Source organism: Petaurus breviceps, unplaced genomic scaffold (genome assembly GCF_028583685.1).
Source record: "Petaurus breviceps papuanus isolate PSGF00001 unplaced genomic scaffold, PetGlider_PUasm1.0 37, whole genome shotgun sequence".
In the NCBI taxonomy this organism is placed as follows: domain Eukaryota; kingdom Metazoa; phylum Chordata; class Mammalia; order Diprotodontia; family Petauridae; genus Petaurus; species Petaurus breviceps.
Window position 1 is genome coordinate 68,720,686 of NW_027186296.1, and position 20,104 is coordinate 68,740,789.

At 37.5% G+C, this 20,104-nt stretch overlaps 1 protein-coding gene and 1 non-coding gene across 4 annotated transcripts in view; one reads left to right on the plus strand and one right to left on the minus strand.

The window, feature by feature from the left end:
• MTHFS (methenyltetrahydrofolate synthetase) overlaps positions 1-20,104 on the minus strand; it is a 253,028-nt gene that overhangs the window by 155,173 nt on the left and 77,751 nt on the right. The gene's annotated exons all lie outside the window — the stretch shown is intronic.
• On the plus strand, positions 162-283 carry LOC138169697 (U6atac minor spliceosomal RNA). The gene has a single exon (XR_011170446.1). It is a non-coding gene; the product is annotated as a U6atac minor spliceosomal RNA (small nuclear RNA).

Genomic DNA, 20,104 nt, shown 5'->3' on the forward strand with positions numbered 1-20,104 from the left:
CAGTCCCTGAATTAGAGTTCCCAGGTAACTATTAAAAGGAGATTTCCAACTGGCCATTGTAATGCTTCCTTACTTGCTTCAACCACATTACCCAGGATGCAGCCCTGAAAGAGGAATTTCTAGCATTTAGGAAACACTTACTATATACCAAGCACAGTTAAGTAAGGTACGAAAGGAGAGAAGATCAGCAATTCCCTTAATAAGGATGAGAAGGGACATAGGCTCTTTATTACACATATAATTGTAGTGTTACCCCTACACTGTGGCATCTAAACATGTCTTTGGAAAGCTGGCTCAGTACAATGGATAGAAAGTCAGTCTCAAAGCCAAGAGAACTTTAGTTCATGTCCCTCTAACTCGTACTGACTGTGACTCTGTCACATGTCTCTTAATGGAGCAACTTAAGGCAGCTTCCTAAGACTAAGTGATGGAGAACTGTAGGGCCTGGCATGATAAGAGAGAATTTCCTCTCCCTCGAGTTCCTGAGCCAATGCAATTGCAGGTTCAGTAACAGAAAGAAAGCCATCTCTGCCTTCAAAGAATTTACCTTCCGAAGGGGAGGAAGAGGAGACATAATAGGCATATTTATGCAGGCATACACAGGCCACATAAAAATGCAGACACAAGGTGACTTTGAATGAGAATGCACTAACAGATGAGGATGCTGGGAGGGAATTAAAACAAAATGCTAAGAACAATCACATGGCAAGTGCAATTCTCGCTATGCATGATGTTTTAAGAGGGCATGGGACCAACTGCAATCTCCTTTCTGCCTACCAATGTGAGAAAAATATAAACAGGTACTCACCAAAGTAAAGAATTTTAGGGGGTACAGAGCCAAGATGGTGGAGTAAAAGCACAAATTTGGCATGGGCTCTGGCTCCAACTACCTCCAATACTTGTTAAAAAAAATGGCTCTAAACAAATTTTAAAGCTGTAGAACCCACAAAGTGTTAAAACAAATCTCCCACTAAAGGCAGACTAGCAGGCCAACAGGAAAGGTCTATCGCAGCACACTGGGAGCTGAGTGCAGTCCTGTGTGAGCCATGGTTCCAGCCCCAGGGCAGACTTGACCAACAGGCCAGCCGGAGCAGACTTCAGGAGAGTGAATCACCAGCAGCTGTGGTGCTTTCCAGACTTCTCAACCCATAAATGCCAAAGAGAAAATAAAAGGTCAGTGGGGAACACTGTTGGACAGGGTGAAAAAAAGCATAGTCTGGCCCATGCCCCCAGGGCAAGAAGTAGCAGAGGCATGGTGCTGCACCTGCTGCATGTGGTGCTTCCAGAGCTCCTGGCCTGCAGATTGTAGGGGTACCAGGCAACCATTCAGAGAACAATCACTCTTGCTTTGACCTGCTTGGATTTGGATCACAGTCTTGGGTGGTGATCCTGGGGTGTGTGGCCAGTGTGCCAGAGCTTGTGGGGGCTTCAGAGAGGGCGCCCAACTAAGAGCTCCAGCAGCTGCAAAAACCCCAGCCATTTGGGACATAGCTCTCTGCAATCTGGCAGCAGAGTTCTACCATGGCAAAGAGCTTGAACAAGCAGAGGAAGCACAATCATACCATAGAATCCTTTCTGGGGGACAAAAAGGATCAAAGCATGGAACTGGAGGAGGACAACAAAATCAGAACTCCTGCATCAAAAGCCTTCAAGAAAAATATAAACTGGTTACAGGCCACAGAGGAACTCAAGAAGGATTTTGAAAATCAAGTAAGAGAAGTGGAGGAAAAATTGGGAAGAGAAATGAGTATGATGCAAGAAAATCATGAAAAGCCAGTCAACAGCCTGCTAAAGGAGACCCCCCCAAAAAATACTGAAGAAAATAACACCTTAAAAATTAGACTAACTCAAATGGCAAAAAGAGTCCCAAAAAGCCAATGAGTAGAAAAATGCCTTAAAAATCCGAATTGGCCAGATGGAAAAGGAATTTCAAAAACTCACTGAAGAAAATAATTCCTTCAAAATTAGATTGGCACAATTGGAGCTAATGACTTTATGAGAAATCAAGATACTATTAAACAGATCCAAACAAATGAAAAAAGAGAAGACTGTAAAATATCTCATTGGAAAAACCACTGATCTGGAAAATAGAGCCAGGAGAGATAATTTAAAAATTTTTGGATTACCTAAAAGCCATGATCAAAAAAAAGAGCCTAGCTTTCAAGAAATTCTCAAGCAAAATTGCCCTGATATTCTAGAACCAGAGGGCAAAATACAAATGGAAAGAATTCACCAATTGCCTCTTGAAAAATATCCCAAAAAGAAAACTCCTAGGAATATTATAGCCAAAATCCAGGGTTCCCAGGTAAAGGAGAAAATATTACAAGTAGTCAGGAAGAAATAATTTGAATATTGTGGAAACACACTCAGGATAACATAAGACCTAGCAGCTTCTACATTAAGGGATTGAAAGGCTTGGAATATGATATTCCAGATGTCAAAGGAGCTAGGATTAAAATCAAGAATCACCTACCCAGCAAAACTGAGTATCATGCTTCAGGGGAAAATATGGTCTTTCAATGAAATAAAGGATTTTCAAGAATTCTTGATGAAAAAAAAAAACAGAGCTGAACAGAAAATGTGACTTTCAAATAGAAGAAGCAAGAGAAGCATGAGAAGGTAAACAGGAAAAAGAAATCATAAGGAACTTATTAAAGTTGAATTGTTTACTTTCCTACATGGAAAAACAATAATTGTAACTCATGAGACTTTTCTCAATATGAGGATAGTTGAAGGAAATATATATGAATATATATGTATATATACATATATGTGTATGTATAGGAGGGTGTATGTGTATATAAATATATATGGGTGTGGCATTTGTGTATACATATGTACATAGACAAGAGGGCACAGGGTGAGTTGAATAAAAAGTGATGATATCTAAAAAATAAAATTAAGAGGTGAAAGGAATATATTGGGAGAAGGAGAAAGGGAGAGACAGAATAGGGTAAATTATCTCATATAAAAGAAGCATATAACAGAACACTGTTACAATGGAGGGAAAGAGCAAGAAGGTGAAAGGGAAGGGGTCAACTTGCTCTCATTGAATTTGGCTTAAGAAGGGAATAACATATACATTCAGTTGGGCATCTTACCCTACAGTAAAGCAGGGAGGAAGAGGATAAAAGCGGGGATGATAGAAGGGAGGGCAGATTGGGGGAGAGGGTAGTTAGAAGCAAACATTTTTGAAAAGAGATGGGGTCAAAGTAGAAAACAGAATAAGTGGGGGGCAGGATAGGATGGAGGGAAATATAGTTTGTCTTCCACAATATAACTACTATGGAAATGTTTTGCATAACTACACATGTACAACCTATGTTGAATTTGCTTGTCTTCCCAGTGGGTGTGAATGAGGAGAGAAGAAGGGAAAGATTTTGGAACTCAAAGTTTCAAAAACAAATGTTAAAAAAAAAAGGTTTTTTACATGCAACTGGGAAATAAGATATACAGGCACTGGGGTATAGAAATCCATCTTGCCCTACTAGAAAGTTAGGGGAGGGGAAGATATAAAAGAGAACAGATGAGGGAAGGGGCATTCAGTAGGCTCGTTATTTTGGTGTGGGGTAGGGGAAAGACGGGGAGAAAAATCTGTAACTCAAAATCTTGTGGAAATGAATGTTGAAAACTAAAAATAAATGAATTGGAAGAAAAAAAAGAATTTTAGTTTTTAATGTCTTATTGCTGGGCTCTATCTTATCTATATTCTTCCTCTCCTGTACATTTTGGGAAGAAATGGAAAAAAATGTCTCATTGGACAATATCTTTGCTTTATTTTCTGCTTTGAAATGGCAACTATAGTTATAAACAAAGGCTTGGGGGAGGTGGGGTTTAAAAAAAAATCAATTGAAAGTATTTTGTCCTCAACAGAGCAAAGAATTCTATTAGAAGAGCAACTAACTTGTTGATACTTGTTGGTGTTCAGAGTTAATAAAGTAAATAAGTCAGTAGTTTCTTCTATTTCTGGGCATGAAAAGGCAAGAATATAAATTATATTAAATTAAATTATATATTATAAATAATAACAATAGCAGCTATCATTTATGTGGCACTTTTAGGTTTGCAAAATGCTTTATGTTAACTCATTTGTTCCTCACAAGAACCCTGTAAGGCAGCTATTATTATTACCCCCATTTTAAAGATGGAGAAACTGAGGTACAGAGAGTTTAAGTAATTAAAATAGCTAATAAGTGTCGAGCTAGTAACTGTCTGAGTCAGGATTAGAATTCAGGTCTTCCTAACCCGAAGTCACATAATCTATCAAGCCATTTTGAGAACATATTAAAAAAAAAACCAAAACTTTGCCATCAAATGATATAATGTGGGGAACATAATAAGCAATATATAAATATTAGCTATTATTGTTATCATTAATATTATTGTTATTATTTATCATGTGAAACCATTTGAGATCTTTGCTGTTAAACTTTTATCAGACAAGGTTGTCCAGAGTCAGAGTTAGTGTCTGAGGCCATGCTGAATCAGAGTCTTCCTGCCTCCTGTTCTAGTTCTCCATCCACTGTGTCACCTAGCTATCCCCAACAAACTCTGATACTTGAGTAAATTCATGATTTCATCACTATGGGTACTGTCTCCAGTCATACAGATTATGATTTATTGATGCTTTCATATCCTGTGCAAGCTATTCCAAGTCCTTCCATAAATCTTCCACATAGGATGTACCCAACATGCTAAAGGCCTTCATCTAGGTTTTTAAATATTTGATAATAGTTGATAACTGCTATTAGTTATACAACACTTTAAGATTTGCAAAACACTTCACACATATCATCTCATTTGATTTGCCGATGCCCCATTCAGACTGCTGATGTTATCTCACTCATTCTTGCTACATGACTAACCCTAATCCTTTTCTAGTTACAAATGTTTGTAATGATGTGCTATAGATTATGCATGTCATCATTAGTAATTTGCTACAGTCTACTTATACCCCACAGGTGCCTTTGGGACACCTGCAAAGTTGAGTCTTTAGAGATGAAGGGGGTTCTATGACTTGTAGTCAATATAGCATCATGAGTGTAGTTTGTTGCTTTTTATGGATTCTGGTGGCAGAGAGCAGTTTGGAGTTAAATGCAGGACAAGACCAAGAAAGAGCTGGCAGTTCAGTTTGAATGAAATATAGAGTACATGAATGACATTAACATGAAACATGGTTAGGAAAGTAGTTTGGAACCAGACTGTGGACCAAGAGCACAGGGATCTCACTTAGCTCACAAAGGCACAAGTGTGGGCAGGAAAAAAAAGAAATAGGGGGAGGGACTAGATTAGTCACCTCTAGTTGCAAGGCTGTTTCAGGCCTACACCCAAATCACCATTTATAATAACCAGAGCAATGTCTTCCAGTGTTTTGCCTTGTACAACCAGAGGGATCAGTTTCAACAATTAGGAGCAGCTGAGTGACCCTCACTATTGCCTTAAATAAACTTCCTTTGTTCAATTGCAGAAGCGTAATCATTGGGAGCTGCCTCCTGGCTAGTAATGAGTTTCCTGTATTCATGTCCAGCTTTCTTTGCAAAGATAACCTGTGATGATGCTAAAGACGAGGTTACCCTGGTTTATACCCTATTGTTTATTGCCATTCAATTATTAAGAGTTCTGAGAATGTCATGCCTCATGTTAAGAATCTTGAATAGTTCTCTATTGCCTCTGAGATAAAAAACAAACTCCTTAACTCCATATTTTAAGCCCTTCACAGTCTGGCTCCAGTCTATCTTTCCAGACTTATTTCTCTTTCCTCTTCTTCAAAAACTGGCCAACTTAACTGTTCCCTGACCTTGACATTCATTACATCCTAATTACAAACTACCTATTTTTATTACAAGTCCCTTCTTCTACTGCCTCCACAAAAGGCTAAGGGAGAGCTTCCTCACTGGGCTATCTATCTCTTGCCCTTTATTTTTCCCTTGCCTCAGATTAAGAGTAAAACATCAGCTACTTCACACATAGGACAGGTCTTTTAAATACAAGAACCATTTTACTATAGTGTAAGGATTTTCAGGGTCCAAGGTATATCACAGACAAGTTATAGATATGTAGTATAAATGAAAAGCCCAGCTTTGTCCAGGTGTAAAGATGTCTTACCTAGTTATGGATGGATGGATGGATGCTTGGATGGATGGATGGATGGATGGATGAAAAAAAAGGGGAATTTATGAAGCCATGCTGAACACTGAGCTAACTAACCCCTGAGGATATAGATACAAAAGCAAAGATAGCTCTCGACCTCAGGAGCCTATATTCTAATCGGTTTGCACAAGCATAAGCAAAAAACATGGAAGTAAGAATGATTGTGATATGTTTGGGGGAAGATGAGACCAAACCTGATTGAATCAGAGGATGTATAATCGGATCAGTGCTTGCTTTAAGGTCTGCACAGCACTTTCCTCACAACAATGCTGTGAGGACAAATATCATTTTTCATTTTCCCATTTTTGTAGATGAAGAAGCTGAAGTTCAGAAAAATGAAGCAACTTATCAGTATCCCAATGCTAGCAAGTGTAAGAAATAGGGTTAAAATCCAGGTTGTCTGGCTTCAAGACCAGGAAGTTCCTTTGAGACATGGACCATAAAAAGTCAACAGAAAAATACTGCTAGTGCTACTTTAGAAGCAAAAGTAAGTCCAAAAACAAGATTTTTGAGCCAAAAAAAAATTATCATCAAAACAGGGTATTTCACCAAGGGGTCTCTCAAACAAACAGCTTTTAGAAATCGACACTGTTGTACCACCAATATAAAGGACCAGTTTTTGTGATTAGCTGAAGAAATGCTATGCCAAAAAGCAACAGGACATCACAGTTTCCTTCTCAAGCAAAGCATTTCAGTGCATTTATGTCTCAAACATTTTTGTAGATTTTTGCTTTGTCATTTGTCCCATTTTCCCCCCAGAAGAATTCACTCAGCAGGCAGCTGTCTGGCTCTAGGAATGGACTATTCTCACAAGGAAGGAGTCATCCGTGAAATCTGCCAGCTCAGTTTGTGAAAACTAATATTCCTTTTCCAACTCATGGAAATGATAAAAGAAACAGAAGACAATGTTGTGGTCTACTTAAACTGAGGACTTAGGATCAAGGATCTTCAGTCTGTGAAAGGGATTGTGGATATCATTTAGTCCAACCTCATCTCTGCCCTACCCCTCCCATCTTACAGATGAAGAAACTAAAGCCCCAAAAAGTGAAGGAGTTAGCCCAAAGCTGCACAGAACAAAGATCTGAACCCAGATCCTCTCACTTCAAATCCAAATGTTTTGCTAGATTCTGCACCTACTTCTTAAATGTATGTTCCAGTTCAAAATGCTAACTGTCAGTGAAATGGAAAATAGCACCTAGCGTGACACTCTGCACAAACAATAATGCACAAATTAACTAGGACAAATTAAAGTAATTAAATGTACTGACATAAAATACACTTTATAATTTATTATGACTTTTTAAAAAGTTCATAAGGTGATGCTATTTTGCTATCATTATTTGTTTTACATGATTTATGACTGTGTTCATAAGACTTTGACACATACTTTTTAATTCATCATAATTAAACTACACTTTTATCACCCTGGATATTAAGCATAATTTTAACAGCTGATTTTTCTAGGTCTAGTCTTGATTTCAATAGGATTTAAATAATATGAGTTCCCAGGCCACTGAAGCATGTTTATCTCCATTTCTTGGATATATTTCCTGAACTTTCATGGCATTTGGCATAGTGCCTTACATAGTAAGTGCTATAAATGTTACTTATTATCATTATTATTATTATTATTATTATTATAGTGTAAGCCTATGTCACCATTTCAACATCCATTTAAACAAGTCTGTTTCTCAGTACATAAGCATATTTATCAGACTTCATTATTTCCTCATTAAGGATAAGACTTCCAAGCCTACTAAAAGGAGAAAAATAAACACATTTTTAGGAGTAGATGTTTTATGGTCTAATAAAGATGTTCAAGTCTTACAGACTCCCCTGAATTCCTCACAAAGGTTTTCATAGAGCCTTGAATGAAAAAGTGAGTTTCATTAAAGTAAAAATTACCCTTTTCCAGTCTTTAGTATTCCAGTCTTTGTATTGTCTTGCCCATGAGAAGGATTCTTTCTTCATAACAGGTTGTCAGCTGTTTTGTGTGTTTTTTTGTTTTGTTTTATTTTACTGGTCTTTTCACTGTTCTTCCAACTTCAAGAAGCTTCTAATCACACAGTAGAGGAATCAATAATAAGCTCTCCAGCTGCCAAGTCTCTCTAAAGTTCTTGCTTGTTTTCTAAAGCTAAATTAGGCTTTTTTGCAGTAGTATTTTGTCCATTTTTGATACTGATTTTCATTTTCCTTTATGCTTAAGCAGAATTTAGCCTGTTTTATTATGGGCTTAAATAATTCTTGAAGTGCCTGACTTCCCCAAACCTATAGCCTCGGCAATATCTCTAATATTCACCTAATTATGCTCTAAGAGTTATAATTTTTTCTTATTTCCTTGAAGTAATATCTTTTCTGAAAAATCACAGAATTAAAAGCATGAGATCAAGTAAACACATGTGTTTGGAACAAAAGCTAGCACCCATCTGATGAAGAACTAACTAAAAGTTGGAAAAAGAGTTCAATCTGGTTTCAACTGGTCATGGTCAGATGTTCTAAGTCAGTCTGGTTAACTGGTTAATTAACATTCGTGAATGACCATTGCTATTACAAAATGAAACTCAATCAAAATATTACTTGTCCCAAGTACTTCACAAATCACTTCAGTCAGCATTTAATAAATATTTGTTTAGTTGACTAGCACCTAGATTAAAGTTAGGCCTAGTACAATTCATTTGCAACATACAGATTTCACTTTTCAGAAAGGTTTTTTTTGTAACGTTATAACTTTGGAAAGAGCAAGTCACAACCTCTTTGGACCTCAGGTTCCTCACCTTTCAAATGAGAATGTTAGGCTAGATAACCATTACTACCACCATCCTTCAATCCCTTTTCTCTCTAAATTTATAATCCTACGTGTGTATCATCTATCAGTATATTATAAAAATAATATCCATTCTTTGGACTGGACTAAGGAAACCTGGGTTCTGATTCTAAGTCTACCACAACCTTAGATGTGTGACCTGCAGCAAGTTAATTCAACTTCATGGGCCTCTATTAAATGAACAGATTAGAACAGATGGTGAATGAATGAATGAATGGATCATTTATTAAATACTATGTACCAAGTATTGTACATAATACTGGGGATACAAATAGAAAAATGGAGACAGTCCTTCCTTTCATGGAGCTAACATTCTTGTGGGAATTGTGGGAAACAATACAGAAAAGAAAGTTAAGCTGACAGTGGATGGAAAGTCCTAAGGGTATAGCAAAAGGACCAAGAGCAAGTTCCAAAGATCCTTAGGCTACATCAGTAAGTCAGAGGAAAGTGTCAAGACATAAAGTAGGGCAGATAGCAAGATGCCTCCCATCTCATCCAAGCCAAATGAGTAAGTAGTCAAGTAAGCTGGATGGATTTTGGGTGACCCTACTTAGGGAAGCATCAAAGACAGAAAATGGGGCAAGTCACACTACCAGGTAGTAGGGTCATGATATTTAAAGTCCCTTCTAGATTTAACATTTTGTGGTTCTAAAAATCACACAATATTCTTCAATTTTAGGTAGCATATTATTCAAAGGAACTCTATTAGTGTTTAAAGATGGCTTCTTAGAAAGTAAAATATAAAATACTCTTTCTACTATACTCCATTGCCTCTCAAAATCCTTGACTAAAGGAGTTTTGCATAGCCAGGTCACTCAAGTATGCAGCACACTTGATAATTCCAAATTCCTAGACTTAGTTCTTTCTTATTTAATATTCTATCCTCAATAACCCTACCTTTCTGGCCACAATCGTATTCTCCATACTCATTCCAGATTCATCTAACACTTCACTTCTAAGATTTTTAGTTTACCTTTGCCATGGTGTAAGGTACTTCCCCCTACAGGAAAGGTCAAAGAAAAAGAGATTCATCAAAAGGAGCTGGGTAGAATACAGAGAAACTCCCTGATATGAGTTCTGTTGACTACAGAGAGGTCAGATTTTTTTTTTATGGGAAAGGGTTATATTTGAAGCCTGACAAAGTTAAAAGGTAGCCATCCAAACTGAGTGGAAAAACTGAAAGAAAATGTAAAAACAAGTGGGGTTTTAGTTAGTATTTAGTTAGTAAAAGTGTTGTTGTAATTATATCAAGCTGGGCTAAATAATGAAGTATCATATCTGAAATGTTTCCAACCCAATACTTTGCCCTATGTTTCTATTTACTAAAGTCTTGAAATCTGGAAAGTAAAGGAGATTGAGAGAACAAACAATGTGACATACCTCAGAGAGCTGGGCCTGGAGGGGTTGCACAGACCGACAGATACAGTTACTATGTAAGTTTGTTTTGCTTAATTGTTTTTTCTTGTTACAAGGGATGGTGGGGGAGGAAGGGCAGTCACAAGGGGGAGGGGACAACACTATATCTAGAAATGGCTATCATAAAAAAAGAAAAGAAAAAAAGAAGAGTTTGGGAACATACAATTTCTCCAAGGTCTCTTCCAGAACTAAAATTCTCTGGATTTTAAGAATTACTCATAGCAACAGAATACTATTGTGCTATAAGAAATAAGCTGATTGATTTCAGAAAAACATGGAAATATTTGCATGAAATAATGAAGAGCGAAATGAGCAGAACCAAGAGAATGTTGTACATAGTAACAGCAACACTGTTCTAAGAACAACTTTGAAAGACTAAGTCATTTTGAGTATTTTAAATACTCAAACCAACTACAAAGGACCTATGAAGAAAGAGACTATCCAGAGAAATAATTGTTAAATAGAAGTATGGGTAGTATGCTTATATATATATATGCATATATGTATATATATATACACACACATATATAGATGTATATGCATACACGTACATATATGTCTAATGGTAGCCTTCTCTAGGGCTGGGTGGGGAGGGAGGGAGAAAAAATAAGGAGTGAACAGCAGAGAACAAAAGAAAAATGAGAAGGAAGCACAGAAAAGCAGGGCAGCTTTGAAAATGATATGTAGTATTTATTACATTGTTTTTCAAAAACAGCAAATAGCATGAAATGAAAATTAATGATTTTATATTGAATCCTCTTCTTACGTTATGCTGTATATGTGGAAATATTCTCTTTTTTTTGTCTTTTTGCCTTTAAGTTCAAAATGGATAAAAAAAATTTTAAATAAAATAAAATAATATCGTCATCCTTGTCATCACCATCATCATTACTCATAGGACTGATGCTGAGTGAAATGAGAAAACCAGGAGACCACTGCACACAGTAACAGCCACAGTGTGCACTGACTGACTTTGATAGACTTAGCCCTTCTCAGCAATGCAAGAACCTAAAACAATTCCAAAGGACTCGTGATGGAAAATGCCATCCACATCCAGAGAAAGAACCATGGAGTCTGAATACAGAGGGAAGCAGACTATTTTCTTTTTTTGTTGTTTTATTTTTTTCTTTCTTGTGGTTCCTCCTATTCATTATGGTTCTTCCATACAATATAACTAATGTTAAAGTATGCTTACTGGGAATGTATGTGTAGAACCTATATAGGACTGCATGCCATCTTGGGGAGGGAAGAGGAAGGGGGCAGGGAGAAAATTGAAAACTTATGAAGTGAACATGGAAAACTAAAAATAAATAAACTAAAAAAAAGAATTATTCCTAGGTGTAAAGGGGGGAGAAAAGTAACAACAGTATTATTTGTTCCTTAACCAGATAGTTATCATCATCATGCTAGGATAAGTATCTTTCAGTGTACTAGATACATACAGTATACTATCTGTGTATATGACAAAGTTATTATGTGTCATATATTATCCCTTACAATGATGGTTCTTTAGAATTTAAAAGCATTAGACATTTTCATATGATTTAGTGGATAGAGTTCTAGACTTGGAGTAAAAAAAAACCTCAGTTCCAATCTAGCTTTTGACACTTACTAGCTATATAAATTTAAGCAAGTCACTTAACTTCCATGCACCTTAGATAAGTCGCTAGGATTTATCTACTACTTCTTAGATAGGTTGTGATCTTGTTGGTAGAGGGAATTCCCTAGACTAATGAACTCTTTTGTGTGTCAGCATGACTCTTTCTGCCCCCTGTGTTTACATGTTTTTATGTCTCATACACAGATAGGATCAAGAGTTGCAAGAATCATAGGATACTTATTTTTAGACTTTGAAGAGAACTGAGATATCATCTGGCTCAACCCTTTCTCATTAGAGATGATGAAATACTTAGGCCCAAAGAGATGAACTATCTTGTCCAAATCACAAAGATAATAAGTATCATATCCAAGATTAAAAATCCAAATCTTTTGAGTTCAAATCCTGTGCACTCTATATTATACCATGCTGAAAACAAAGAAAATAGAGGACAGTCAATTCGTTCCTAAGGTCACACCAAAAGTTGGCATGAAAACTACAGGGTATGTATCTCAAAGAAGTCAATGACAAGGGGCGGCCAGGTGGCTCAGCGAGTAAGAGCATCGGCTCCAGTGTCGGGATGACCTTGGGATCAAATCCTGGCTCAGATACTTAACACCACACCCAGAAATAACTGGCTGTGTAACCTTGAGCAAGTTACTTAACCCCTATTGCTTTAAAAAAAAAAAAAAAGAAGTCAATGACAGAAAGAAAAGTTACTGGAAATAAAATGGGTGTCCACTAACTGAAGAATGGCTGAACAAATTGTGGCAAAATAATGAAATGTCATTTCATCACTGCAATACTATTTGATGAATGAAGAAATGATTATGGTACAAAACACAAAAGGAAAACTAAAATTAACTTTTAAAAAGAGGGGGAAAGTTGGCATGAGGGAAAAGTCATGAACTTTTGTCATCTGACCTATAATCAATCTATGGGGCCACTAGTTATAAACCTTTCTTGTCAATTAATGGGAAAAACCTTCAGACATAAGTCTGAGCCCCAAGTTCTATGCTTGGCTCTGCTACAAACCTGCTAAGGGAAATTAGTTCCCCAACTTTAGCTTCAGTTTTCTCATCTATAAAATGAGAGAACTGAACTAGAAAATCTCTAAAGCTCCAGTCAGCTCCAGTATTCTATGATTCTACTACATTGGTTCATGAGACAACAGCAAAAGCCTGTGCTGCAGCTTCGAGTCTATTGAAGCTTTCATGAAACTACTGGAACACATATTCACCTCGCTGTTTATCCTTCATCCTTAAAGAGGACCATAACATCAGGGAGGTGATGCCATGATATGCAAGTGAATTGGATTTAAGTGAGAGAAGACTGTGCAAAGTCACCAGTCTCACTTTCTCCTTCAGAGCCATCTGAGTCCAGTGGCTAGAAATGGATCAGGACAACTGGAGATGACCCTGGATGCACTGGGACCTTGGTCTTTTCAAGCTAAGGTTTTTAACAGAAATGAAAAGAGGGAACCAACCAAAGTCTTCTCTGTCACAAATACACAGGTTCCATCCATTAATTCCATGGATAAGGAAATCCATCTGGAAATCAGAAGACCATCATAAAAGGAGGCATGACTTCAGTCAGAGGACACAATGAAAACTACGGAACTTCCACTGAGGTAAAAATCTGCTTCCAGCTTGTTCTCCATTTATGTAGCTCATAACCTCTCAGATCATGTGAACAAAAACGTAAAGTCCATACATCTATTTCTACTTCTATGCCTTCCTTCTGCTTGTTGGCTTCCATGATAATGCAATTCAGCTCTCTGACTCTCCAGAGTGCCTCCACCATTTTGCTTCTCACCCATGGTGATTCAGATGCTTAGCCTTTCCTTGCCCCTATGAGGCTCCTGTCTGCAAGGAAATTCTATTAACTCTTCTTTAACCCATACCAACTGACTCAACTGTGATAGCAACTATCGTTATCACTCCTGGAAAACAATGCAAATCCCATGTGACACAGTGGGTGCATCATCCTCCTAGAGGCAATATGGTGTAATGGAAAGGACATTGGGTTTGAAGTCCAAAGACCTTGGTTCTGGTACTTACAAGCTATATGGCTTTGGTCAAGTTACTTCACTCCCTCCCCTGGGCCTCAGTTTCCTAGATTACAAAATAATGAGTTTGGAGTAATTTAGAAGGTCTTTCAAAACTCAAATAGTCTAGGGTGAATAAGCAAGTTGCTTGCAGCTATGTGTATGGAGGTTCTAATGACAAAGGGGTACAGAACCCTAAAACTGACTCTAAGTAATAACAGCTGATATATACAGTGTATTAAGATTTGCAAGGTACACTCTCTATCCTATCTCACTTGATCTTTCCAGAAAACCTATGAACCTATGGTGCATCTACTTTTACAGATGAAAACAACATAGCTCATAGTGGGTAAATAACTTGCCTGTGGCCACAGAGCTAGTTAGGGTTGGAAATAAAACTTGAATCCATATCTTCTTGACTATAAGTTCAATATTCTTCCACTACAATATGCATAGACAGATCAAGTGGTAAATTCATTTTGCTTCATTTACAAAGTTAATGTTCCTGGCCTTCCATTAGCAAAGTGTGTATTTCTAAATGTTCATTCTAGTAGTGGTGATAGAAATATATTAATCCTTCTCCAGTCTCTTACCCATGTAACTGATAACATTTCTTAGAGGCAGTTAGGTAACACTGTGGAAAGACCCAAGTAAAATCCTAGCTCAGCTTACCAACTGTGTCTTGGAAAGACTTGGTAAGCTGGTAAGTCATTTAACTTCTGAGTCTGTTCATCTGTAAAATGGGGATGAAAATAGCATCTATGCCATTGGGTTGTTGAAAGGGCCAAATAAGACAGTATTTAATATATATAAAGTGCTTTCCAAATCCTAAAGTGCTATATAATGCTGGCTGTTATTATTCACCAATACATCAAAAACATGTCATTTTGGTGCTGTGGGAACTCATTTCACAAACACAGATTGTAGGCTATGTTTCTCTAGCTTTTGTAGATGGATTTTTGGCTGAAAAATTTATTGGTGGACAATCTAGTGACAATGCTCACCAACTTAGCTATGTTGCTTTTTGGATGACCAATAAATTCTGTCATCTATCCCTGACTCGAAGTCTTTCCAGCTGGGTGAGACTTGCCAGAGTTTGAGTTCTACTGACATAAATAACCTTCTACGTCACCTTCACGTTACAATGAGGGATCAGAGTAAGACATTGGTAGAGGCTCCGTGTCACATTCAATAAATGTCCTGCCAGCTTTCAGGCTGTATTCCACGGTTGTGGACTCAACCAAAGTTCATAATTTAACCTATAACCTTAGCAACATGCCCTATCCAATCAAAGACCAACTCTATATTTAATATATACCTCTCAGGTTTTCTCCAGTTTAAGGAGCAATGAATTAGGGAGAAGAGAAATAACACTTCTCCCCTACCACAAGGGGTTCTTTTACAGTTATGTACAAGAAGTCTAATGATATAGTTGTGGTCTATCAGCTGTAGCTTTTTTTCCCCAGGACCTTTTCCACTTTCCCGCAGCTCATTTTCACTGGGTATCTTTTTTCATCTGCTAGCTAGTAAGGCAGCAGCTGGCCTACTGACCGCTCTTAGGAGACTATGGCCTGGCAAAGATAAGCCCTGCCCCATCTTGCTCTATGCCTCCTTAAGGTCTGGCTGCCATCCTGAGCTGCCCAGGGCTAAATTTAGCCTGACTGATGCTTGCTATGCTGGTAGGAAGCTAGGTTATTTTTAGCCTCCGAGAGTTCAGAACCAGGACTATGCTGGGGTTGGAGACAAGCCTTACCTCCAGCTTTCCCGCCTGTCATTACAACCTACCCAGCTTTTTCTATGCTTCATTTTTATTTCACCAACATATTCCCTCCATGGCCCAGTTCTGCTCTCCCTGCCTTCATGATATCCCTTCTTCTCTTTACCCCAACTTTGAGTCTTCCAATTGGCCAACTGTAAATACCTTCTCAGTGGACCGTCTGACTCCAGCATCGCCCTTCTCCAATTAATTCTCTCAGCTGTTGCCAAAGTTGTCTCCTCTGCTTGTCACTTTGAATATGCCACTTCTTCTCAAAACCTAATTAGTTTCCCAGACTCCAGTCTCTCCCCTTGCAATCCATCCTATGTAGCACAGACAGATTAATCTCCCTAAAACATTTATTTCATGATTTCACACCCCTGCTTACAAACTTCAAAACAGATCACATTGCCTAAAGGATTAATAGCAATAATGATTATCATCATTAGAGTTAATTTTATGTAGAACATCTCAGTTTCTCCACAACAGCCCTGTGCGAGAGCTAATCCAAGTATTCTTCCATTGGAAGCCCAAATTTCTTAGTCTAGCATTCAAGGCTCTCCATGATATAGTCAAACCTCCTTTTCTAATCTTATTTCCCAGCACTCCCTTACATGACACCTCCATTTCTGGTCTGTTCACTGTCCCCTAGACTTTGTTCTTTCAGTTTATAATTCAACAAATATGTATTAAACATTTAATCTGTGCAAAGCACTATGCTAAGTATTGGGGATAGGAAGATGAAAAATGTCATTAGACCTGCTCCCAAAGAGCTTATAGGGAAATTGCAACTTGTACACAAATAAATTTAATACATAACAGAATGGACAAGGGGAATGAAGAGAAAGTATTCTAGAAAGATTTGAGAAAAAAAAGACCATTTTAAGCTGAGCTTTGGAAGAATTTGGGAGAGGCTTCATGAAAGTGATTGTACCTGCACTGTACCTGGAAAGAGAAAGCCTAGAGAGAGGAGAGAGAACATAATCTAGGCACGGGGGCATGAGCAGATAAAGAAGAGCTGGCAGTTCAATCTAATTGGAATGTGAAGTACATGATATAAAGTAATAATAAACAAAAAAAAAGGTCACAAAGGCAGGTTATTCAGCAAAACTGTGCAATGATAAACTCTGATAGACTTAGCTCTTCTCAGCAACATGATGATTTAAGACAATTCCAAATGACTTATGATGGAAAATGCTATTCACATCCAGAGAAAGAACTATGGAGTCTGAATGCACATCAAAGCATACTATTTTCTGATTTTTTGTTGTTGTTTTTCCTTTCTCGTGATTTTTCCCTTTTGTTCTGATTGTTCTCTTACAACATGACTAATGTGGAAATATATTTAATATGATTGTACATGTATAGCCTATATCAGACTGTTTGCTGTCTTGGGGAGAGGGAAGAGAAAGGAGAAAGGGAGAAAAAAAGGTATAATTCAAAATCTTGTAAAAGGGAATGTTGGAAACTAAAGAAATAAATAAATAAAAATTTTAAAAGAGGAGAAAAAAGGGCAGGTTATAGCCAGATCATGAAGGACTTAAATGATGGCTAGGGAGTTTCCATTTTATCCTACAGGCAACAGGCAGTTATTGATGGTTGAGTAGGGGGGAAAGCATCCTCAGACTTATGCATTAAGAGGTGTCTTCCTTGAGGGTATATGGGCATATGAATACATATGTGAATGTGTGTATATATGTTTACAGGTATACATAGATAGAGGGCACAGGACCAATTTAACAGGAAGGAATGATACTTAAAAGGTGAACTTAAGAGGTGAGAGGAATATAATGAGAGGAGATGGGGAGAGACAGATTGGGGTAAACTATCTCATACAAAAGAGGTAAGGGAAAATGGTTACAATGGAGGGGAAGAATAGGAAGGCAAAAGGGAATGAGTCAACCTTATTCCCATTGAATTTGGCTTGAGGAGGGAATGAAATACACACTAAATAGGGTATCTCACCCTCCAGGAGAATAGGGGGAGAAGGGGATCAGAGAGGGATGATAGAAGGGAGGAGGGTAGGCTGGGAGGGAAGGGAAGTTGGAAGCACTCACTTTTGAAAATAGACGGGATCAAAGTAGAGAATAGAACAAGTGGGAGGTGGGATAGGGGGGAGGGAAATATAGTCAGTCTTTTACAATATATCTACTATGTTATTGTTTTGCATTGGCCACACATGTACAACCTATACTGAACTGCATATCTTCCCAGTAAGGGTGGGTGACAAGGAAGGAAGGGAATGAATCTGGAATTGAAAGTTTTAAAATCAAATATTCAAATATATATGTATATGTGTATGTATATATATACTATTATTAATACCATCTTACATGTATTTGGGAAATAAAATATACAGCCACTGAGGCATAGAGATCCACTGGAAAAGTCTAAAGGGGTATGGCAGAAAATATGGGAGAGAGCAGATTGGAGGAGGGGATATCCTGTGGGACTGCTATTTTGGGGCAGTGGGTAGGGGAAAAACAGGGAGAAAATTTGTAACTCAAAATCTGGCAGAAACGAATGATATAAATCAGAAGTTAATAAAGCATTAATTAAAAAAATAAAAGAAAATGTATGTGATTAAAAAAAGAGGTGTCTTCCTCTTGGGGAATGGCTAAACAAATTAAGGTATGTGGATGTAATGGAATATCATTGTGACATAAGAAATGTCAAAATAAATAGCTTCAAAGGAAACTGAGAAGATCTCTATTAACTGATGCACAGCAAGGTAAGCAAAATTAGAAGAATGATTTTACATACACATATATGTACATGTGTACATATATGAATATGTATACACGTATGTATATACTGATCACAGCATTATAGAGAAAAACAATTTTGTAAGACTTTGAATTTCTGGTCAATGTAATCTTAAATTGCAAGTTTAGAAGACTGAAGATGAACCATGGCACTTACCTCCCACCCGAGAAGTGATGAATTTAAAATGGAAAGAAAGCACATATTTTCAGGCACAGTTAATGTGGAAATTGGTTTTGCTAGGCTATGTATGTTTATAATGAGAATTTTATTTGGAGAGGTTTTTGTTGTTTTTATTGTTGTTGTTATTTGATAGGGAAGAGCAATGGGAGGTATATATTATAAATACATGTGAAAACAAACAAATGTGTTTTTTAAAATATATATTATTTTGGCAACTGTTTGTGAAGCCTGAACTAGAAAGATCTGTGACAGGAAGAGGGATCACTAAGGAGGCTAGGTGGAAGATAACTGGGATATTGGCGTATAAAAACAGAGGAGATGGTTACAAAGAGAAACTGAAGAGGAAAATGACCTATCATTTAAAATTTAAAAATTAGTTGAATAAGAGAAGTGACAGAGAGGAAATTGTCAAGGAAGTCTACTAGGTTTTAAGAACAAGGAGGGGATAGCTAGATGGTACAGTGCATAGAGCACTAGCCCTGAAGTCAAAAGGACTTGAGTTCAAATGTTGCCTCAGACACTTACTAGCTGTGCAACTTTGGGCAAGTAACTTAACCCCAATTGTCTCAGAAAAAAAAAAAAGAACAAGGAGGGTGGTCATGATCTCAACAGAAGCAGGGAATTTCAAAAGAGGGAAAGGCTGAGAGGGGGAGGGAATTTTAAAGGAGGGAAAGACTTGGGAAGGGATGCTAGATAAGTAGAAAAAAATGATTTAATTTTTAAAAAAAGAAAAAAAGGGTGGGGAAAAATATGTTCAATTTTGGACATTCTGAACCAGCAGGATATCCAAAGGGAAATGTTCAATAAAGCAGCTTTCTACTTCTACATTTACCATACACTGCCTGATTTCAGGGTTCTGAACTAACTATCAATATCCTGCAACCTCTGGCACTGCCTAAAAAAAAAGGGAAGATGTTCATGAGGTGGTGTCAAAAACACATCTCCCACTGACCTTATGGCACAGGTTGGTCATCATTCAGCCTTCATTATTCTCTATGCTTAAAAACTCGGGCATTTTAGAGTAGAGTCCAAGGCATGAGACTTTTCCACACATAACCCAAGGAAATTAAAAAAAAAATAACCTTGGAAAGTCATTCCTAGACTCCCTAGAGCAACATCACCCAATCAAAAAGCTATAACTCCACAAAGACGTAACACATAATTCTCTTAATCACCTCCCTTTCAACTCATCTTTACAATCATAGCATAAAAGTCAATTTAATAATCCCACCAACACAGCTCTTCACTGTCCTAGATGTTACACAGTCCCTCCAAGCAAATGCCCTATCTTTCTGGTCTCACTACTAAACCACCCTGCCTGACTATAGTAACATCATGAATTGGAGATATGTTGGCACCGCCAGGTAC